This window comes from Entelurus aequoreus, linkage group LG16 (genome assembly GCF_033978785.1).
Source record: "Entelurus aequoreus isolate RoL-2023_Sb linkage group LG16, RoL_Eaeq_v1.1, whole genome shotgun sequence".
In the NCBI taxonomy this organism is placed as follows: Eukaryota; Metazoa; Chordata; class Actinopteri; order Syngnathiformes; family Syngnathidae; genus Entelurus; species Entelurus aequoreus.
Window position 1 is genome coordinate 13,898,883 of NC_084746.1, and position 25,231 is coordinate 13,924,113.

The window sequence follows — 25,231 nt, forward strand, 5'->3', positions numbered from 1 at the left end:
CCGCAAAAAAATGAAACCCTAATGCAGAGGTGTCAAAGTCAAGGCCCGCGGGCCAAATTTGGCTCGCCAATGAATGATCTATGGCCCCCGGGATATTTGATTACTATTAGAACCGGCCCACAGGCCACAGCCGCCTGCTGCTGTTTTGCACGCACCAATACTCCATCAGTGTTGCCGCGAGGAACTTTCAAAATTAAGTCCCACAGTAAATTTTTTGGGGTCCCACTTTTTTGTAAACGTTTTGAAAACAAATGATAAATGTACGCATTATTCTGTTGTATCTCACATTCTATATTGTGTTTTGGAAAAAGGTTGTCATAAACGTTACTTAATTCATAAAACAATAATACAAAAGAAAACAAATTTTTATGCGCATGTAAATTTATTCAGTTATAAATGTATTCAGTCATTTTCTTCTTTCCTTAATGGATCTAAACTTTACCGCTGCCGGCATGTTATTCAATATTTTTATTGTAATATTTTCAGAATGTGTTTGTTCTATTTTTGGCCAAAGTAAGACAAAGAAAACAATCTGAAGTTGTCTTTATTTTTGTAGTTTTAATGCCATGATTTTAATAGTCCGGCCCGCGTATGCACAGATTTTCCTCCATGCGGCCACTGAGCTAAAATGAGTTTGACACCCCTGCCCTAATGGTTAGGTTTCTTCACATCCAAAAAGGAGTGGGAAGAAGTGAAACTTATTTACTTGTGATGTGCGATACCACTGATTTTCTTTCCAATACATTACCGAGTAAAATTCGGGCTGATATCAGCGATAAAGCTCCAATACCAATACTTTGTGCAAACATACCTTATGTCTGGTAAAATTCAAAAAGTAGTGTAGTTAAAGTGTTGCTGTATTTGGGGAATCAAAAAAATTTAACTCATTAGAAAGCAAGTTAAAAATAACACGGCCCAGCTCCAACTGGGTTAAATAAATGCAGATACGAATGTATGTACTACGGATAATGCTCTCCAAAATAATCTCGATATGAAGAAATAACATTAGAGGAACTCTTGCGACTCGTAAATGGGACACAACAAACGCCATGTTTACTTGACCCACTTCCTGGGATCTGTTTGTAATATTAGGACCATCAGTGCTAAATATTAACTTATCACTTGTTTCTGGTACTGTTCCCTTAGCATTGAAAACAGCGGTTATTCATGCTCTGCTCAAAAGACCTAACCTCAATTCTGACCTCCTGCTAAACTATCGGCCGGTGTCACAACTCCCCTTTAGCTCTAAAATCCTTGAAAAAATTGTTGCGCAGCAGCTAAATCAACACTTAGCGTCTAACAATCTCTGTGAACCCTTTCATTACTGCTTTGCACACTCTTGGCATTCTCTCAATGAGCTTCAAGCACACATGTGAAGTGAAAACCATTTCAGGTGACTACCTCTTGAAGCTCATGGGGAGAATGCCAAGAGTGTGCAAAGCAGTAATCAGAGCAAAGGGTGGCTATTTTGAAGAAACTAGAATACAAAACATGTTTTCAGTTATTTCACCTTTTTTTTGTTAAGTACATAACTCCACATGTTCATAGTTTTGATGCCTTCAGTGACAATCTACAACATAGTCATGAAAATAAAGAAAACGCATTGAATGAGAATGTGTGTCCAAACATTTGGCCTGTACTGTATGTACAATATACACATATATAGGCACATACATACAAGTACTAAGTGACAGTAACATCAACATACAACAAGACAATAACTACCCAAATAATTAGAATCATAATAATAATGTAAACACTTTGTGATTGTGAGAAAACCTCTGTGGAAGGACATGACAGCTGCATTCATGGTCTTGAACAGGAAATTAATTTTTCAATAAATGTTCTTTGTGTTCCTTTTCAGTCATTGCGTTACGTGTCAGTCCTCGCTCTCTCTCATGCTCGTGCTCGTACTCGTTCTCCATCATCAACCCCCTTTCTCCTTCCCGACCGCTGCCTTTTACAGAGCGGCAGGTGATCAGACAACCACTCACAGCTGTGTCATCTACGCACCTGCCGCTAATCTCGAAGCCGGTCCTGACACGCCCCGCTTCTCCGCAGGCCACGCCCCACCACAACATCATTCTTGTATAGATTGAAAATAATTTATTTGTATCGCTTTTTAAACTGAAATAATGTTGGACATTCTATTAGCCCCGCATTTACCATAGTTTAACTCCACATATTGAAATCAAAAGCTTCTTCGTGTACATTCTGAATTTTAGGATTTAAATTCTTAATCTATAACCCCCTTCCCTTTCAGTGAACGTTGTTTCCTTTTTTATTATTACTTATCTTGAAGTCTGACTTTTGAATGAGGACACAAAAGAAGATATATCAGTTTTAATATTATGCAGACATGCTCAGCCACATTTAATCATTAAGTTGATTGCATAATCAGTATTCTATCCCTGAGATTACAATTACTGTTTTGTTTTTCGGGTGCAAAAGCAGCAAAAATGAATCAAATATGTCTAAAAGAGTCATTGAAACACCATAACAAATAAAACAGTATGGCTCGAATGATTGTGCTGGAATGCAAATAGACTGTTGTTCTACATGAGTGTAGACATGGTAGTGTCTAAGGATGTTCTCATTCATCTACATCATTGTAGTCTCAAGGCATTCAATCGAGCGCAACTGGACTGTTTGGTTTATCTTGGAAGATGTTCCGCCTCTAATCAGTTCATGCTCATAGACTTACATTGGTCAGATCTAAACTTATATTGGTCAGATCTAGTCTTAGAGTTAGATTTTATAGTCTAGCGGCTGGTGCCAAAACCCCCAATTTTTATACTCTAAAACCAGGTGGGTGTGCCTGGGAAAGAATGTTTCTATCATATCGTAGTGAGAAAAACAGCTGATTTGATGCAAACAAACAATCCTAACTGTCAAAGCCAACAACAGTTGTTGAAGTATAATTTCCCCTCGTTAGCATTGAGGTATTGTGTGGCATAAAGATTGCCGTGGATCGATTACGACCAGTCCAAAATAGTCGGAATCTCCCCCGTTAGCATTCCATTCAGTTGTAAACAAATGGCATTCTGGTCACCTTCTGTGAGCAGAATATTTCTAACTCCTGTTATTTGTTGGAGGCTAAATTGCAGAGTCTTTTAGGAATGGTTGAAAGGACAGTGTTGTATGTGGTAGAAAGTGTTGTATGTGGTAGAAAGTGTTGTATGTGGTAGAACGGTGGTCTCACAGACCACCTCTATTCAGGGATGGTTTTTCAACCTTGACATAGATGGCTTCCCTCGCTCCTCTTTCGTACCATCCCTCCTCCCTGTCCAGAATCCGTACATTTTTGTTCTCAAAGGAGTGCTGTTTCTCCCTGAGGTGCAGGTAGACAGCTGAGTCTTGGCCTGAAGAGTTTGCCCGTCTATGCTGTGCCATGTGTCGGCTTAGTGGTTGTTTTGTTTCCCCAGTATGTGAGTCAGTGCATTCATCATTACACTGGATAGCCTACACCAGATTGTTGTTGTGGGTGCGGGGTGTCTGGTCTTTAGGATGGACCAGGATTTGTCTCAGGGTGTTACCTGGTTTGAAGTGTACTGGGATGTTGTGTTGGTTCAAATTCTTCTGAGTTTCTCACATAGACCTGATACATATAGAATGCCTATGCTCTTTCTCTTTGCCCTGTGGGCTGGTATGAACATTACCAGCTCTGTGTTGTAGGGTTCTAATAACGCCCAGTTTGTGTTCCAGTGGGTGGTGTGAGTCAAAAAGTAAGTATTGATCAGTATGTCTGGATTTTTCGATAAATCCCAACATGGAGGCCCCTGTTCTCTCCAATGTGGACATCACAGTCCAAAAAAGGCAACTTACTGTCTTTGACATCCTCAAGTGTGAACTTGATGTTTTTGTCCACTGAGTTAATGTGCTCGGTGAAGGCTTGTACTTTTTGACTTCTGATTTGAACCCATGTGTCATCCACATATCTGTACCAATGACTCGGTGCTGTTCCCTTAAAAGGAGCTCAGAGGTTGCTTTTCCATGTCCTCCATGTAAATGTTTGCTACTATTGGGGATACAGGTGATCCAAAGGCACAACCGTGTTTTAGTCAGTAAAACATTCCCATGAATTGAAAGAATGTAGTATTAAAGGCCTACTGAAATGAATTTTTTTTATTTAAACGGGGATAGCAGATCCATTCTATGTGTCATACTTAATCATTTCGCGATATTGCCATATTTTTGCTGAAAGGATTTAGTAGAGAACATAGACGATAAAGTTTTGGTCGCTGATAAAAAAGCCTTGCCTGTACCGGAAGTAGCGTGACGTCACAGGTTGAAGGGCTCCTCACATTTCCCCATTGTTTACACCAGCAGCGAGAGCGATTCGGACCGAGAAAGCGACGATTACCCCATTAATTTGAGCGAGGATGAAAGATTTGTGGATGAGGAACTTGAGAGTGAAGGATTAGAGTGCAGTGCAGGACATATCTTTTTTTCGCTCTGACCGTAACTTAGGTACAAGGGTTCATTGGATTCCACACTCTCTCCTTTTTCTATTGTGGATCACGGATTTGTATTTTAAACCACCTCAGATACTATATCCTCTTGAAAATGAGAGTCGAGAACGCGAAATGGACATTCACAGTGACTTTTATCTCCACGACAATACATCAGCGAAGCACTTTAGCTACGGAGCTAACGTGATAGCATCTGGCTTAACTGCAGATAGAAACAAAAGAAATAAACCCCTGACTGGAAGGATAGACAGAAAATCAACAATACTATTAAACCATGGACATGTAACTACACGGTTAATGCTTTCCAGCCTGGCGAAGCTTAACAATGCTGTTGCTAACGACGCCATTGAAGCTAACTTAGCAACGGGACCTCACAGAGCAATGCTAAAAACATTAGCTATCCACCTACGCCAGCCAGCCCTCATCTGCCCATCAACACCCGTGCTCACCTGCGTTCCAGTGATCGACGGAGCGAGGAAGGACTTCACCCGATCATCGATGCGGTCGGCGGCTAGCATCGGATAGCGCGTCTGCTATCCATCTCAAAGTCCTCCTGGTTGTGTTGCTGCAGTCAGCCGCTAATACACCGATCCCACCTACAGCTTTCTTCTTTGCAGTCTTCATTGTTCATTAAACAAATTGCAAAAGATTCACCAACACAGATGTCCAGAATACTGTGGAATTTTGCGATGAAAACAGAGCTTTTTGTATTGGATACAATGGTGTCCGAATACTTCCGTTTCAACCATTGACGTCACGCGCATACGTCATCATACATAGACGTTTTCAACCGGAAGTTTCAGACTGCGTGGTCGGTAGTAGTGGGTTTCAGTAGGCCTTTAAGACAACATTCGCGCAAAAGGCAAATCTGTTCTGGTTCTTTGCCTTGCCAGATCTAACCAATCCAAGTATAAGACTAGATCTGACCAATCGAAGTTTAAGACTAGATTTGACCAATCGAAGTTTAAGACTAGATTTGACCAATCTAAGTCTAAGACTACATCTGACCAATCTATGTCTATGATAATGAACTGATGAAGTCTACTTGGATGAGAGGCAAAAAGTCTTCTGAGACAAACCAAACAGTCCAGTTGCAATCGATTGAATTCCCTGAGTATACATGATGCTGTATTATTAATAACATTAACAAATGTTCCTTTTTTTTAAATAGACACCATGACTTCCGGTCTGTGCCAGTGCATTGGAATTAATTTGCACAGTTTGGTACAAAATATGAAACACAAACCAGAATCCACGCTTGATATTGTCCCTATCGCAGCACTCAAAGATCAGTTAGAATTATTACCCTAACATAATTGGATATTAGGACCATAACCGATGTTAATCTCTTTCATTTCTATGAAGTTTAACATCATGATGCTATTAATAATTACACAGGAATAAACCAAGTACAGTGGTGAAGTTGGTCAGTGTGGATGTGTGTGTGTGCAATGCTGCTCCTCTGTGTGGTCAACCACCTCCAGGAGCGTCAGCATCTCCTGCACCACAGCTTGAAGTGCTCTGCCCAGCTCCTGGCTGCTGTAGGGTTTCCCCAGTGGAGGCACGTGGATGAAGGCAGAGCGTCCATTACTCAGGAACAGAGAGGAGTAGTAGGTGTAGTCGCACAGATATCTGTCAAAGGGGCAGGGGAAGGCCTGAAATGTTTACTTTCTCACGTATAAAAGAAGCTTTAACATCTATATTTGCCAATAAACCTGTGCTAGCTACAGCAAGAGTCCTGGTATTATGCAGATGAATTCAATACTGTATAAGCAGTGTTTGGCAAAGTAATTCTAGTGTATTGTAGGGCTGCGCAATATGTCTGAAAACTGTATCACAATAGTAGTTTTTTAAATTGGTCAATATCGATAATTGCCTTTTTTTGACGAATACAAAAAATGGACCGGTAGAAAAATAAATGAAATGTTAACATGTTTATTTGAAATGTAATCTTCCTCTGATTATAATCCCCTCAGCTCTCAAGGCAGAAAGGAAATGTCAACACAAGCATGGAAAACAAACAATGTAAACACAATTCTAAAATCACAATACTTAATAACCGCTTTAAATGGAGGTACAGAATAAGGAATATGTAATAAATGCTTAATAAAGTGTGACAGAATAGTGTGAAAACGTAGACAGAGTAACTTGAGAAGAACTATTTTTTGCAGGTTGAGTGCTACGAAGGTACATGGTCTGTGTAACATTTAATTAGGTCTGTCATTCTTATCTACACTACTGTTCAAAAGTTTGGGGTCACATTGAAATGTCCTTATTTTTGAAGGAAAAGCACTGTACTTTTCAATGAAGATAACTTTAAACTAGTCTTAACTTTAAAGAAATACACTCTATACATTGCTAATGTGGTAAATGACTATTCTAGCTGCAAATGTCTGGTTTTTGGTGCAATATCTACATAGGTGTATAGAGGCCCATTTCCAGCAACTATCACTCCAGTGTTCTAATGGTACAATGTGTTTGCTCATTGGCTCAGAAGGCTAATTGATGATTAAAAAAACCCTTGTGCAATCATGTTCACACATCTGAAAACAGTTTAGCTCGTTACAGAAGCTACAAAACTGACCTTCCTTTAAGCAGATTGAGTTTCTGGAGCATCACATTTGTGGGGTCAATTAAATGCTCAAAATGGCCAGAAAAAGAGAACTTTCATCTGAAACTATTCTTGTTCTTAGAAATGAAGGCTATTCCACAAAATTGTTTGGGTGACCCCAAACTTTTGAACGGTAGTGTATGTATAGAAATGAATTTATGTTATGCAGTAATTATAATTTCAATATTATTGGACCAAATTATTATTTTATTGTAGCACATTTGTTATATTTTGTTATTTATTTCATTTATAAAGTCAGGCATTCTAGTTCCTACCAGCTGTTTCCATACATCCCATTAGGAAACGGACGAGTGTTGAAAAGAAAAGATGAGTGCGGAGAAGGGCTGTTTGAAAAAAAAAATCCCCAAAAAACTGCAAAAATCACTTCCTGTTTTGCAAGGCTGCCAGACCACGAGTGCCTTTGTTCATGCGACCAACCATGCTTCATTTTTTCTGGTTTCTTCCTTCATCGGCTCGTGTCCAGGTAGTGCCTTCTCCTTCTGTAATAAAGGTCCACTCTGGCATTTTTTCCCAAAAAGTTTGGTCTCATCACAATTAAAGACTCGCTACGGAACGAAGCCACCTTTGTCTATAAAATCCTCAAAGTGAAGGGGCCGCAAGCCAGCTAGAATGCTAACTGGCTAAAACGCTAGCTGAAAGTGGTTGCGTATACAGCGAAAATGTAGCTGCGTTTCCATTGCAGTGTTTCGCAAAGTAAAAGCGATATTTCAAAAATTCCGACAAAGTACATTTGCGACCTGTAGGTGTTTTCCGTCATTAGCCATATGTGGAGGAGGGCGTGGGCGGCGCGCCTCCTGCAGGAATGGGGTGTGTATGGCCCGGCCTCGAAGCCAGCGGCAGGTGAATAGATTGCCCAGCTGGGGCTGATTATCTAATCACCTGTCGCCCTTATTAGCAGCAGCCGGGACGAGACACGTGGTTGGAGACAAAGAGAGAGAGAGAGAGACACACGTACGAGACAGAGACTGCTGGAAAGCAATTCGAACCTGTTTATGTCAATAAAAACTTGCTCAACCCTGTACACCGGGCTCAAGGAAGATATATCGGACTCAGGAGAACCCTCCACGAGCAAAGACTCTCACACCATAATTCTCGTAAAATCTCATCTCGCGAGACTCCAATTTGAGGAAGATATTGTAGCGACGTTGCCGTGATGTCAATAGAAGACGAAGGCAGCGGGTGATTGCTCAAAGGCAACGTCCTTACGGCCCCTTGACATTGTTTGAGCATGTGGGTCTCCCCAAGTCTGCGGGTCGGCCTCTATTGCCGGAAAGAGACTTTTGGTACGGCCCGGGGTATATACCCCCCCCCCCCCCACCGCCACTGGCCGACCAATCGGAAGCGAGACTAGACGACCTGCCTGCCCTGGTTGTCCTGCGTTGGCGCCCTGAAAAAAGTGTTTCCGTCAGGCTTTTTCTAAACAATTCAATATCGAAATGGTTCCAAATCCACCTCAACTCTGTGACACTATTGTTCATTTTTAAAAGGTTTTTATTTTATTTTTTATAAATGGCTGTGATGATAATGTAAATGAGGGATTTTTAATCACTGTTATGTTGGAAGTTGTATTAATATTGATACTGTTGTTGGTATTATTCCTTTTTGTTTGACTACTTTGGATTGTTTTGTGTCATGTTTGTCTCAATTGCTCTGTTGATTGCTTTAGAATTGGAATTGTACTATTGTGTATTATTTTGTTGGACTGACGAAAATTAAATACATAAATAAATAAATTTTAAAAACACCTCATGAGAGCGCAAAAATGTTGTAGCGATATTTGAGAGTTTTTCCGGAATATGGGTGGTCCATTACCAGGTTCTTATTGCAATATTTAGGTTTTGTGCATTTCTAGGGGTAATGGAAATGCAGCTCGTGAGAGTTTGGACACATTTAAAGCGTTTCTGATCATACAAAGTGATCTCTAAGACACAGCTCTGACCGCCACAAGGTACGACCATTGTGGAAATAAACATGTTAGAAATGCCGCCCAAAACACAGCCTCTTCAAAATGAACGTGCCCGTGTGCACAGGATGTAAACAGGATGTGACGCAGGAGGTCCCACCCCTTCAAAATGGCCGTGCCTATGTGTACAGGAAGCTACGTCATCAAAATGGCTTCCAGCGTCACCCAGAATGAATGCATGAATGAAGCGTTGGTATGTTGTGACATGATTCGCACACAGAGGCATATTTAATGCCATGTAAAGTTGCTCGCACATAAAAACATTCGTATATGGAGGTTCAACTGTAGTTACTTTACATTTAGTGTTGTCCAGTCACATCTGGCCCCAGGCATGTAATTTGAACCTAATGAAAAAGACTGAAAATAAACCGGGGGTATAGGGACACAACCCCCACCTCCACCCTCCTGAAGCTCCTGGTTTTTCAGCAATTGAACATGCAAAAATTAGCAAATAAAGCAGCATTTAAAGATGTTTTAGTGTTTAAAGAATTGAAAAATGATCAAGAGTTGACATAAATACATACCCCATTTATCCAAATTAATCCCTGTCTGTTTCAGTCACTATGTTATTTAGTCACCACAACTTGTGTTCACATCCACAGGAACCACATGGGTTAGCCTACTCTATACAGTATTTACAACCTTACTAGTGTTCACTTCACAGCCACAGATGGTTCATCTAGTTATTGACATTATTTACACATTAATTTGTCTGCTTCAATCACTATGTTATCTAGTCACTACAGTAATTACTTCTTCATCCACAGGAACCACATGGGTTAGCCTACTCTATACAGTATTTACAACCTTACTAGTGTTCACTTCACAGCTACAGATGGTTCATCAAGTTATTGACATTATTTACACATTACTTTGTCTGTTATAGTCACTATGTTATTTAGTCACTACAGTAATTACAACTTGTGTTCACATCCACAGGAACCACATGGGTTAGTCTACTCTATACAGTATTTACAACCTTACTAGTGTTCACTTCACAGCTACAGATGGTTCATCAAGTTATTGACATTATTTACACATTACTTTGTCTGTTATAGTCACTATGTTATTTAGTCACTACAGTAATTACAACTTGTGTTCACATCCACAGGAACCACATGGGTTAGTCTACTCTATACAGTATTTACAACCTTACTAGTGTTCACTTCACAGCCACAGATGGTTCATCTAGTTATTGACATTATTTACACATTACTTTGTCTGTTTCAGTCACTATGTTATTTAGTCACTACAGTAATTACAACTTCATCCACAGGAACCACATGGGTTAGCCTACTCTATACAGTATTTACAACCTTACTAGTGTTCACTTCACAGCCACTGATGGTTCATCTAGTTATTGACATTATTTACAGATTACTTTGCTTCATTCACACATTACTTTGGCATTTTTGCTTTGATGGCTCTGACATGAGCCTTCCTGGCAAATTTCTGAGCAGCTTGCATTTTCCTTTTTGTTTCTGCTTTAGTGGATTCTGTCTTGGATTTTATAGCCAATTTCTGTGTCTTCGACTCCCTCTCCACTTCTAACTGCTCCAAATGCAAAACTCATAAAGAGTACAAACAATGTTTATTCTATTAGCTAACTTCCTTTAGCTGAATAGCCATTTGTGATTTATAGCATGAAATAACAATTATCAATGTTGTTTATGTTTCAAAATGATTCAACTAGTCAATGTCAAAATATAAAGAGTAGAAATAATTAACAAAATGTCAGCTACTGTCTTGTTGTAAAACACCAATGGAAATTAAATGTAGCATTTAGACAAAAGTCATCACATGTCTGCCACAATCATGTGTGTTCTTAAATGTGTATTCCACTTCTTCCATGTGGAGAACAGTTTGGATTAGGGCTTACATGGTAAACAACTCAAATTAATGTTTTATCCAGTCGTGTACATTTGTCCAAATGTGGCCAAGTAGACACATTGTGGGTTTCCTGGACGTCGTCTACATCGCTAAAAGAAAAAGAAAAATCCCTCTGCCATATTCCACTAGTTTTTTAAATATATAAATCGGCCACTTGAATATTCCCTCTTCTCTTCTCCGACTCTCTCCTCGTCATTTGGGATGTCTGTTGTGATTTCAATGTTTTAATCAATCAATGTTTATTTATATAGCCCTAAATCACAAGTGTCTCAAAGGGCTGCACAAGCCACAACGACATCCTCGGTTCAGAGCCCACATCAGGGCAAGGAAAAACTCAACCCAGTGGGATGACAATGAGAAACCTTGGAGAGGACCGCAGTGTGAGAGTCCAGTCCATAGTGGATCTAACATAATAGTGTGAGAGTCCAGTCCATAGTGGATCTAACATAATAGTGTGAGAGTCCAGTCCATAGTGGATCTAACATAATAGTGTGAGAATCCAGTCCATAGTGGATCTAACATAATAGTGTGAGAATCCAGGCCATAGTGGATCTAACATAATAGTGTGAGAGTCCAGTCCATAGTGGATTTAAAATAATAGTGTGAGAATCCAGGCCATAGTGGATCTAACATAATAGTGTGAGAATCCAGGCCATAGTGGATCTAACATAATAGTGTGAGAATCCAGGCCATAGTGGATCTAACATAATAGTGTGAAAGTCCAGTCCATAGTGGATATAAAATAATAGTGTGAGAATCCAGTCCATAGTGGATCTAACATAATAGTGTGAGAATCCAGTCCATAGTGGATCTAACATAATAGTGTGAGAGTCCAGTCCATAGTGGATCTAACATAATAGTGTGAGAGTCCAGTCCATAGTGGATCTAAAATAATAGTGTGAGAATCCAGTCCATAGTGGATCTAACATAATAGTGAGAGTCCAGTCCATAGTGGATCTAACATAATAGTGAGAGTCCAGTCCATAGTGGATCTAACATAATAGTGTGAGAGTCCAGTCCATAGTGGATCTAAAATAATAGTGTGAGAATCCAGTCCATAGTGGATCTAACATAATAGTGAGAGTCCAGTCCATAGTAGATCTAACATAATAGTGAGAGTCCAGTCCATAGTGGATCTAACATAATAGTGTGAGAATCCAGTCCATAGTGGATCTAACATAATAGTGTGAGAATCCAGGCCATAGTGGATCTAACATAATAGTGAGAGTCCAGTCCATAGTGGATCTAACATAATAGTGTGAGAGTTCAGTCCATAGTGGATCTAACATAATAGTGTGAGAATCCAGTCTATAGTGGATCTAACATAATAGTGAGAGTCCAGTCCATAGTGGATCTAACATAATAGTGTGAGAATCCAGTCCATAGTGGATCTAACATAATAGTGAGAGTCCAGTCCATAGTGGATCTAACATAATAGTGTGAGAGTCCAGTCCATAGTGGATCTAACATAATAGTGTGAGAGTCCAGTCCATAGTGGATCTAACATAATAGTGGGAGTCCAGTCCATAGTGGATCTAACATAATAGTGAGAGTCCAGTCCATAGTGGATCTAACATAATAGTGTGAGAATCCAGTCCATAGTGGATCTAACATAATAGTGGGAGTCCAGTCCATAGTGGATCTAACATAATAGTGAGAGTCCAGTCCATAGTGGGTCCAGCAGGAGACCATACCGAGCTGAGATTTCCCTTCCTGGTTCCATGACCTGCCCTATCTTGCCTCTGATTGGTCTGTCCCTAATGTTTTGCCCTAATCTTAACCAATTGTGACTCATCATAGTAAACAACCAACCAATCATGGATGTCCTTATACGTAAACCAACCAATCATCATTGATGTTTCCCGTATATTTTGTCCCTAGCCCGTGGAGTTGCTTCGCTACGTAACATCGATTTCTAAGTTAATCATTTTTAATGGAAAACCTTAGTGTTTACCACTGGATTATCAAAAACCGTACTCATTACGGGAAAGCCGTAGTTGTTGGCAGGTATAGCAAAGAGACGGATCAAGGTTTTAACACACATTGTAGGTCGGAAAAAATGAAGAAAAAATGAAAATTAGAGATGTCCGATAATATCGGACTGCTGATATTATCGGCCGATAAATGCTTTAAAACAGTGGTCCCCAACTTTTTTGTAGCTGCGGACCGGTCAACGCTTGAAAATTTTGGGGGGAAGGAGGGGTGAAATTAAAAAAATAAATAAATACATTTGTATTTAATTTTTTTTCATAAAGAAATACAATCATGTGTGCTTACGGACTGTATCCCTGCAGACTGTATTGATCTATATTGATATATAATGTATATATTGTGTTTTTTATGTTGATTTAATAAAAAAAATAAAACATTTAAAAAAAAAAATGTTTTAATTTCTTGTGCGGCTCGGTATCAATCGGTCCGCGGCCGGGTGGTTGGGGACCACTGCTTTAAAATGTAATATCGGAAATGATCGGTATCGGTTTCAAAAAGTAAAATGTATTACTTTTTAAAACGCCGCTGTGTACACGGACGTAGGGAGAAGTACAGAGCGCCAATAAAACTTAAAGGCACTGCCTTTGCGTGCCGGCCTAGTCACATGATATCTACGGCTTTCCACACACACAAGTGAATGCCACGCATACTTGGTCAACAGCCATACAGGTCACACTGAGGATGTCCGTATAAACAACTTTAACACTGTTACAAATATGCGCCACACTGTGAACCCACACCAAACAAGAATGACAAACACATTTCGGGAGAACATCCGCACCGTAACACAACAGAACAAATACCCAGAACCCCTTGCAGCAGTAACTCTTCCGGGACGCTACAATATACACCCCCCGCTACCCCCTACCCCCCACATCAACCCCGCCGCCCACCTCAACCTCCTCATGTTCTCTCAGGGAGAGCATGTCCCAAATTCCAAGCTGCTGTTTTGAGGCATGTTAAAAAAAATAATGCACTTTGTGACTTCAATAATAAATATGGCAGTGCCATGTTGGAATTTTTTTTCCATAACTGGAGTTGATTTATTTTGGAAAACCTTGTTACATTATTTAATGCATCCAGTGGGGCATCACAACAAAATTAGGCATAATAATGTGTTAATTCCACGACTGTATATATCGGTATCGGTTGATATCGGAATCGGTATTTAAGAGTTGGACAATATCGGAATATCGGATATCGGCAAAAAAGCCATTATCGGACATCTCTACTGAAAATATTTTGTTATATTTTTACAGAGATAGAAAAGACGGATTTCTGACTAAAGACGGACAAATCACATGCTTGTGGCCCTTTGGCGCCACATATAATGCTGATATCGGCAAAAATAAGTTTAGATTGTGCAACCTAAAGATGTGACAGATGTCTGAATCACAAACCTTCCGGCATCCTTGGACACCGACACAGCCACCCCGAGGCCCGAGTGGCCGACCCTCCTGCAGACGGTGTCCATGTCCAGCACCGAGCTGATGCAGTCGGGCCCTTCATCCATGCATGCAGCACTGAGAAGCAGGACAGAAGCTGCAGTTGTCCAAACGTCTGTAGCCCTTGTTGTGTCCACATTGCTCCAGGGTGACCGTGCTCGCCAAGCCGGAGACGCCCACATGGACCACTAACTGCACGCCAAATACAGGAAGTAGACAAAAGTTAAGAAGGTGGGAGTTAAAGAGCGTGTGATTTGTCAGTCACCTGTGGCGTGTGCCGTTTCCATAGCGACGGAAGGAGACTCTGAACGGCCTTGTACTCCACAGGCACCTCACACACGTGGAGGTCTACAGCGTCACCCAGTCCAAGGCGCTCCAGTTCCTGTGAGAGCAGCAAACACACACGTCAACCATGCACTAATGCGAGGGTGTCAAACTCAAGGCCCCGGGGTCAAATGTGGTCTGCCACTTCATTTTATGTAGCCCCTCAAAGGCTGGAAATTATGTGCGTATTTTCTGGTTATAAGTATTTATGTTCATTTTGACATTAAAAAAAAATCACTGCATATTAGAGCTGGGAATCTTTGGCTACATCACGATTTGATTCGATTCTGATTCTTGGAGTGACGATTTCATTCAGAATTGATTCTTGATTTATTAGAAAAAATGTATTTAAATGTTATTCCCCAAAAATCACATAATTGTAATATGGCAAATAAAATAGAGCTGTTAGGTTCTGTTGGTCTTGAATCCCAAGATGCAGAGATGGCAGGCGTTTTTTACATGACTTAAATGTAAAAAAAAAAAAAAAAGTGCAACTGGGAAGTGCACATGCAATTGAAACAAACAATGATTGTGCAGGGCAGGCTGGCTTATAAGGAAGCCTGTTTGGCAACCAGGAACAGGTGTGCTCAGATTGTCAGTCAGGCACAGGTGTGGGAGACAGAGCTGGGGCCAAAGTAATGAGGCAAACTGAAAATAAGAGCACTGGAAAGGAAACAATACTAAACACAGTAAAGAAAATAAACAAAAGTCCAAACCTGTCATGACATTCGCGACAAGAGCAACTCCAACCCAATACTTGGGATGGAACTTTAAAAAGCAATTAAGAAAAACTAAACAAAAACTCAGGAAATACAATACTGAAATAAAGGAAAACCAAAAATGTATACAAGCAACAGTATCAATATTAATCATTAAAAATAATATGAACTCTAGTTTAATGTTTCTAATCCAAAAATGTATTATTTGGAAAAAAAATTAGGATATTATGAGATAGACTTTTATTTATCCCACAATGGGGAATTATGTTGCAGGTTTATAAATATAGTAACAGAAGCGTAATGAAAAACGGTAATAAATACTACATATTGCTCATTAATATGTTATATATACAGTATATAGAAATGTATGATTTTTTTATTGATTCATAAACATCATACAACTATTTACATATATGTATATATATACATATATATATTTACATATATATATATATATATATATTAGGGCTGCAACTAACGATTAATTTGATAATCGATTAATCTGTCGAGTATTACTTCGATTAATAATCGGGTAAAAGACACAAACTACATTTCTATCCTATCCAGTATTTTATTGGGAAAAAAACGCATACTGGCACCATACTTATGTTGATTATTGTTTCTCAGCTGTTTGTAAATGTTGCAGTTTATAAATAAAGGTTTATTTAAAAAATAAATTAAAAAAATAAAAATGTTAATAGTAAAAAAAAATAGCATAGATCCAACGAATCGATGACTAAATTAATCGGCAACTATTTTAATAATCAATTTTAATCGATTAGTTGTTGCAGCCCTAATATATATATATATATATATTAGGGCTGCAACTAACGATTAATTTGATAATCGATTAATCTGTCGATTATTACTTCGATTAATAATTGGATAAAAGAGACAAACTACATTTCTCTCCTATCCAGTATTTTATTGGAAAAAAAACAGCATACTGGCACCATACTTATTTTGATTATTGTTTCTCAGCTGTTTGTATATGTTGCAGTTTATAAATAAAGGTTTATTAAAAAAAATAAAAAAATACAAATTTAATTTTTTTAATAAAAAAAAAACCCCAAAAAACCTCTGCGCATGCGCATAGCATAGATCCAACGAATCGATGACTAAATTAATTGGCAACTATTTTAATAATCGATTTTAATCGATTAGTTGTTGCAGCCCTAATATATATATATATATATATATATATATATATATATATATATATATATATATATATATATATATATATATATATATATATATATATGTATATATATATATATATATATATACATATATATATATATATATATATATATATGTATATGTATATATATACATATACATATATATATATATATATATATATATATATATATATACATATATACATATATATATATATATATATATATATATATATATATATATATATATATATATATATATATATACATATATATATATATATATATATATATATATATATATATATATATATATATATACATATATACATATATATATATATATATATATATATATATATATATATATATATATATATATATATATATATATATATATATATATATATATATATATATATATATACACTACCGTTCAAAAGTTTGGGGTCACCCAAACAATTTTGTGGAATAGCCTTCATTTCTAAGAACAATAGACTGTCGAGTTTCAGATGAAAGTTCTCTTTTTCTGGCCATTTTGAGCGTTTAATTGACCCCACAAATGTGATGCTCCAGAAACTCAATCTGCTCAAAGGAAGGTCAGTTTTGTAGCTTCTGTAACGAGCTAAACTGTTTTCAGATGTGTGAACATGATTGCACAAGGGTTTTCTAATCATCAATTAGCCTTCTGAGCCAATGAGCAAACACATTGTACCATTAGAACACTGGAGTGATAGTTGCTGGAAATGGGCCTCTATACGCCTATGTAGATATTGCACCAAAAACCAGACATTTGCAGCTAGAATAGTCATTTACCACATTAGCAATGTATAGAGTGTATTTCTTTAAAGTTAAGACTAGTTTAAAGTTATCTTCATTGAAAAGTACAGTGCTTTTTCTTCAAAAATAAGGACATTTCAATGTGACCCCAAACTTTTGAATGGTAGTGTATATATATATATATATACATACATAGTTATATATATATATATATATACATAAATATATATATATATATATATATATATATATATATATATATATATATATATACATATAAGATTTTTTCATCCATTCTTAAAAATCATGACTCAATTTAGAATATAATAAATAAAAATCACAATGTGGATGTGAATCGTTTTTTTTACCATCCCTACTGCATATTGTAAAAAGTTGAGTATTATCTGTGCATGCAAAAAGCATTTTTTGGTTATAAAAAAAAAAATACTGTAACATAAATATCTGCTCGTTACCTGGACTTACAACTTCAAAGCAAGTTAGCCATCAATTGTTTGGTAAAAATGACAATAATCGACTTCCGGTTGGCGACAAGATGGAGTAGTCGCACTTTTTCACGCTCCCGCAAATTTCATTCCTACCATTCTGTATAGCTCGACTGAATGCAGTAACTGCTACTAACGTTTTAATAGTACTAATACCTTTTCGCGCTAAATGAGAAAATGTCTAACAGAGCCAAAAAGGAGGAGCAAAGGAAGGAGGATTTGGCGGCAAGTACCATCATGGCTACGCTAACTACAATGCTAGCGGACCACAAGACTTCTCTCTCGTCTGAGTTTAACTCCGCCTTTTCCAAACTCAACAACACGCTGGACTGTATTCAGACCACACTTCTGGAAAACCAGAAGCGTCTCTCCTCACTAGAACTGTTTGCCGACACGACCAGCCAGGATATGCTGGCTATGAACACCAAGCTAACATTCGTAACCGAGGAGAACGCGAGGCTAAAAGCTAAGCTAATAGACTTGGAGAGCAGAAGTCGTCGGAACAACATAAGAATTGTCGGCGTACCCGAAAACATCGAAGGTCCAAATCCAACAACGTTCTTCTCTCAACTGCTGGTCGAAGTTTTGGGTGAACACACGCTGTCGTCGACCCCGGAGCTGGACCGTGCCCACCGCTCGCTAACAGCAAAGCCAGGCCCCGGTGAGAGACCGCGGGCTATCGTGATATGCTTCCACCGATTCCAGACGAGGGAGCTGGTGGTGCGGGAAGCTCGGAAACGCAGGGGCAAACTAAAGTACAAGGACTCACCGATACACATCTTCGAAGACTACTGCCCTGAAATACTGGAACAGCGGGCCGTGTACCGGGACGTCATGAGGGATCTCTACAATCTGGGCCTCAAACCAGCACTCCACTGTCCGGCTAAGCTAATGGTTTCAACCGGGGATGGAAAGAGACGGCGACTCGCATCTCTCAAAGACGCCCAAGATTTTGTCAAATCCCAGAATCAACGCAGCCAAGAACATGCAAAAGAGTAATCTCAGTTGGTATGACTTTATTGAAACTTTGTTTGATACGATGTGACTACTCCACAGTGCACGGCAGGACGGCGCTAGCTTGGCTAACTGCAGCCATGTCTGGAGGCCACACTGCCGGCACCAACCTTAACAATCAACGCCTGCTTTATCACGGTTAACCATCCTAACATATCGCCAACTCCAGGCCTGACCGTGAATATTACATCGGTGTGGTAACTCATTGGATCCACTTTCATTCACTCTTTGTTTAACCTTTCAGCTAATATATTATACTGACATTCTAGAGCTAACCTGGTTAATATACAATTATTATTATTGTTTAAACAACCCACAATATTGTTAATTCTGTTTTATTTTGCTACATCGACACACAAATTATTTTGTCTCCCCTTTACATTTATTTATCATGTTCTAATAGATATATATTCTTACACTGTGGTTTACTTTTTCTGTTGTTATTTGACCTAACTGCTGACCTACTTATCTCTTGGTAGGTTACTGTTATTCCTTACCCACACATCCATGATGGTATACACGTTCATGCATGTGTGTGTGTGTATGTATGTATATATATATATATAGGTGTGTGTATATATGTATATGTACATGGCACCACTTGTACTTTATGTTATTATATGCTTTTTGAGTTGTTTATACTTTATAATCTATTTTTCTCGCTTTCTGAAGTTATCTTAGTACTGGGTACTATGTTTCCTGAGGGAATATATTGCAGTTCTAATGCACTTTAAAATGTTCTGACTCAGTTGGAGCCAATCTGTTGTTCTCTGAAAAACCGGAAGCCGATATGGATACGTCCACGCAGGCGCAAGGACAGCGCACTGCTGTGAAAAGGACACTTAAGGTTCAGTTTCGACAATGGGGTTCTCAGGTACTGGGACAATGGCCCTGTAGGTGGTTCCCAGGTTTAACCCACCTGGTATTGTTGTATGTTGTCGTGTCTGCGAGTATGTGTGTGAGTCTGTTGTGTTTTCTATATGTATGTGTTTTTATTGGTTTGTTTATCTCCTCATTCCTTCCTCTCATGCTTCTGTTTCATCCCCTCCTCTTACCAGTACTCTCTGCAGTTCCCAGTTATCATGCATCAGCCCCCCTCCTGACCTGCTTGTACACATCAGCCCGTTCTGCTCTCCTAGTTGGACATGGTGAGGTATGACAAGCACCAGTAATACACTTAGATTTGTTTCATGGAACGTGAGGGGAGTGGGGAGCGCCACTAAAATAGGGAGGGTCTTGACCCATTTGCAACACCTCAAGGGAGATATATTTTTCATTCAGGAGACCCACCTTCGCAACAGAGAGATTTCAAGACTTAAAAGAGGCTGGATCAGCCATATTTTCCATTCAAAATTCAACGAAAGGGCCAGGGGCACAGCTATCCTTATTCGTAAAAATATTTCGTTCGAACTCAATCAAATTGTAGCAGACCCGGCTGGTCGTTATATTATTGTGTCCGGAAAGCTGCAAGGCACCCCAGTCATACTCGCTAGCGTTTATGGACCCAACTGGGATGACAATTCTTATGTGACTAAATTGTTTACTTCATTTCCGAACATTGGAAACCATTTTATCATTATGGGCGGGGACTTTAACCTGGTGCAGGATCCTGTACTGGATCGATCATCTAACAAACTGGCTCCCTTATCTAATTCAGCCAAAACGCTGGATACTTTCGCTAAACAGTTGGGTCTTACAGACCCGTGGAGACATGCCTCCCCTACAATTAAACAATTTTCCTATTTCTCCCATGTACATCACACTTACACTCGGATAGACTTCTTTTTTCTCGACAATAGACTGCTTTCCAAAACCAAAACATGTAATTACCATAGTATTGTAATCTCGGATCATGCCCCCACCTCAGTCGACATCAATATGGACACTCAACCTAGACCCCTTAAACAATGGCGATTCAACTCAGCCTTATTAGCAGAAGACCGTTATAGGAATTTCCTACAAGATCAAATTAAGTGTTTTTTCGAACTGAACGACTCACCAGAAATCGGAAGAGGTATGCTATGGGAGGCATCTAAAGCCTATATTAGAGGTCAACTTATATCTTTTGTTTCAAACCTAAATAAGACAGAGACCATTCAAATCACTGGGCTGCTCCGCAAGATTAAGGATCTTGACGATAAATACGCTTCAAACCCAGACCCGACACTATATAAAGAACGCCTTCGCCTAAAAACTGACTTTGACCTTATGTCTGTCAATAGAGCGAAATTACAACTGCTCATATCCAGACAACGATTTTTTGAATCTGGGGAAAAAGCTGGCAGGCTCTTAGCCCACCGGGTCAGGGAGGAAGCATCTTCGAGACTAATCACGTCTATTCGCTCTAACACAGGAGAACTACATACTGATCCAGCTAAGATTAATGAAACATTTGCTGCATTTTATACAACATTATATACCTCAGACTGCCCCCCTTCCTCAGATGAACTGTTTAGCGATAAAACATTCCCCCAGATAGAATGTGGGGCTGCGAGGGGCCTGGGCCAGCCCATTAGTGTCATTGAGATTACAGAAGCCATCAAATCATTACAGAGCAATAAGTCACCCGGCCCGGATGGCTTTAGTGCAGAATATTACAAAACTTTCTCCAGTGTTCTTGCTCCGGCTCTAAGAGACATGTATAATGAAGCTTTTCTGCAGCATCGCCTCCCAGAAACCTTAGAGGGCCACCATTTCTCTCATCCTAAAAAATGAGAAAGACCCCCTGCTTTGCAGCAGCTATAGACCAATTTCGCTCTTAAATGTAGATCTAAAAATTCTATCCAAGGTTCTCGCTCTCCGGCTCCAAAGGGTGATGCCTTCCATCATCTCGTTGGATCACACAGGTTTTATGCTAGGCCGGCAATCCTCACACAACACTCGGCGCCTCCTAAACATTATCCATTCGCCAAACCCCTCGACCCCGGAGGTGGTAGTATCCCTCGATGCGGAGAAAGCCTTTGACAGGGTTGAATGGGAATATCTATTTGAAGTGATGGGTCGGTTTGGTTTTAATGAGGATTTCATTCTCTGGGTTAAACTTTTGTACTCGTCCCCAGTAGCTTCGGTACGTACAAATAATACACTATCTGCCTCAATTTTTCTTAAAAGAGGCACTAGACAAGGTTGCCCGTTGTCTCCATTACTGTTTGCTATCGCGATAGAACCCCTTGCTCTTTGGCTACGCGCGGAGGCAGGCTTTAAAGGTATCACCCGGTCGGACACGTTGCACAAAGTCTCGCTTCATGCGGATGACCTGCTCTTGTACATCTCGGACCCTGCTAGCTCACTGCGGGTAATATTTGACATTCTGGAGCGGTTTGGCACACACTCGGGTTACAAACTTAACTACCAAAAAAGTGAGCTGTTTCCAATTAATTCCCTAGCTAAACAGTTACCACGATCTTTAGCGGCATTCAAATGGGCACATGACGGGATTCATTACTTGGGAATCCTTATTACCGGCTATGTCTGATATGCTCCGGGCAAATTTTTTACCTCTAATTGAAAAGATGGAGAAGAACTTTGTAGGCTGGTCTGTTTTACCATTATCTCTCGCTGGCCGGATCAATCTGATCAAGATGATCACTCTGCCTAAATTCCTTTACCTTTTTCAATATATCCCCATATTTATTACTAAATCCTTTTTCGATAAATTAGACAAATCAATATCCAAATTTCTATGGGGGGCCGGATCGGCCCGAATCCGCAAGTCGGTCCTACAATCTCCCAAATCTGAAGGAGGGCTTGCACTCCCCAATTTTAGACAATACTATTGGGCGGCTAACGTACAGAAACTCCTATACTGGATGGATGGAGGCTCTCAGACCCTCCCGGCCTGGGTATCCCTTGAAACGGCGATCCCACACTCCTCATTACATTCTTGCTTATGCTCATCACTCCCTTTCCCATTTAAACTTGAAGGCGCAAACACCATTGTATCGATCTCCATTAAAATATGGAACCAGCTACGTAAACACTTGGGTTTTCAGGGTCCATCTATATTGACCCCGCTACTTAAAAACAATTATTTAAACCTTCCCGTACTGACCCCGCATTCATGACTTGGCACGATCATGGTATCACCACTGTGAAAGACCTGTATGCAGACGGAGTGTTCTCATCCTTCACTGAACTCTCTTCCAAATACGATTTGCCGAACTCCCACCTTTTTCGTTTTTTTCAGGCGAGGGACTTCGTAAAGAAACAGTTCCCACACTTTCCGAATCGTCCTCCGGAAACTCTTATAGATACAATGTTATCTTTGAGCCCCAATCATAAAACATGTATCTCTGTGTTATATACCTCTTTAAGTTCAGTTGCTCCAAACTCTCTATCAGTGATAAGAGCCTCGTGGGAGAGCGATCTTAATACCAACATATCCGATCAACACTGGGACTCTGCCCTGAAACTGGTTCACTCCTCCTCAATATGTGCCCGTCATAGTCTCATCCAATGCAAAGTAATCCATAAAATTCATTATACTAACTCAAAACTATCCAAAATCTACCCCACTGTTAGCAATACCTGCAATAGATGCAAACAATCTCCGGCCGATCATGTCCATATGTTCTGGTCCTGCTCTAAACTGTGTTCCTTTTGGGAGGACATTTTTGACACAATCGGAAAAGCATACGGTCAAAACTTTCCCCCCAACCCATTATCAGCCATTTTTGGCGTATGCCCCGATAACATGTGCCCGGTATCACTAAAACGCGCTGTTGCTTTTACGACCTTGCTGGCCAGATGATTGATCTTGTTTAATTGGAAGCTGGCTCGCCCCCCATCACACGGCCGTTGGATTAGAGAGGTTCTCTACAATCTAAAACTGGAAAAATTTAGGTTTTCGCTAAAAGGCTCGGCTCAAGCGTTTGAAAGCTCATGGAGTCCTTTTTTGCTGTATGTCAACTCTCTTGATTTATCCCCAGACGCAGATGAGGAATAATCTCCCGTTTATTTATTATTATTATTTTATTTTATTTTTTCCCTTTCTCTCCTTTCAGCCTGTTTGTCTGTCTCTGGCCTTGTATGTGTGTGTGTGTGTGAGAATGTCTGTCTTTGCCGTCTTACTTGTTATATGATTGTGCCATATGTCCCTTGTTGGGGTGGGAGGGGGATTTGGGTTTTAAGGGAAAGGGTGTGAATAATTTTCTGACTTTAAAATTGTACTGTTTCGACTTGCACTTTTTTCTGTATTTGAAAATGCCAATAAAAAAAGTTGGATTAAAATGACAATGATCAAACACAATTGCCTATGCAAATTGTGTAAGGAGGCTAGTATACATTTAAATTCATCAATATTTACAGTTGGAAGTGGCCCTCTGAGGGCACCCATACTTGCAATGTGGCCCTCACCAAAGACGAGTTTGACCCCCCTGCACTGATGTATTGTGTGGTGAGTTGAATATTAAGAAGTTAGTCATTACCTGCACTGCCACCCAGCTGGAGTTCACAGCATGTTCTCCGAAGGGCTCGAACCCTGCAGAGCAACGCAACAAATCCAAAATAAAACTTAAAGGTCGCCTTGTACGGAAAAATTGACCTTTGAATGACCTTCCAACGGTATGTGTCCTTGTTTATGAGCGCCAAATGTCAGACAAATCTATCATCTCCTTTACTTATTTGTTCCAGAGATTAGAGGACCTTCACACATGAACACAAGAAGAAGAAAACAGGCTTCACTACACACCTTAAAAATAATGCACGGGATTCCATGCCAAACTATTCAGTGAGCTACAGACTTGGGAGCTTCGGGAGATTTACCCGTGTTGTTTTTCTTCAGCAAACCCAGCATGCCTTGCGGTTTTAAAATGGGAGTGTAGGGCAGACCTGGGCATTAACATTTTCAATCCGGCCCCCCGGACGTTCTACATAAAGTTAAATTACCACTGATAGTCACACACACACACTGGGTGTGGTGAAATTACTCTCTGCGTTTGACCCATACCCTTGTTTACCCCGCTGGGAGGTGAGGGGAGCGGTGAGCAGCAGCTGTGGCTGCGCTCGGGAATCATTTTGGTGATTTACTCTGTAAAGCACCAGTACCATTGGCAGCAAAACAGGCCCGGAGCATAATACTACTACCACCACCATGCTTGACGGTAGGGATGGTGTTCCTGGGATTAAAGGCCTCACCTTTTCTCCTCCAAACATATTGCTGGGTATTGTGGCCAAACAGCTCGATTTTTGTTTCATCTGACCACAGAACTTTTCTCCAGAAGGTCTTATCTATGTCCATGTGATCAGCAGCAAACTTTAGACGAGCCTTAAGGTGTCGCTTCTGGAGCAAGGGCTTCCTTCTTGCATGGTAGCC

At 39.7% G+C, this 25,231-nt stretch overlaps 1 pseudogene; it reads right to left on the bottom strand.

Moving 5' to 3' along the window:
• Positions 1-1,528: 1,528 nt before the first annotated feature.
• LOC133630618 (pyroglutamyl-peptidase 1-like) overlaps positions 1,529-25,231 on the bottom strand; it is a 29,846-nt pseudogene continuing 6,143 nt past the window's right edge.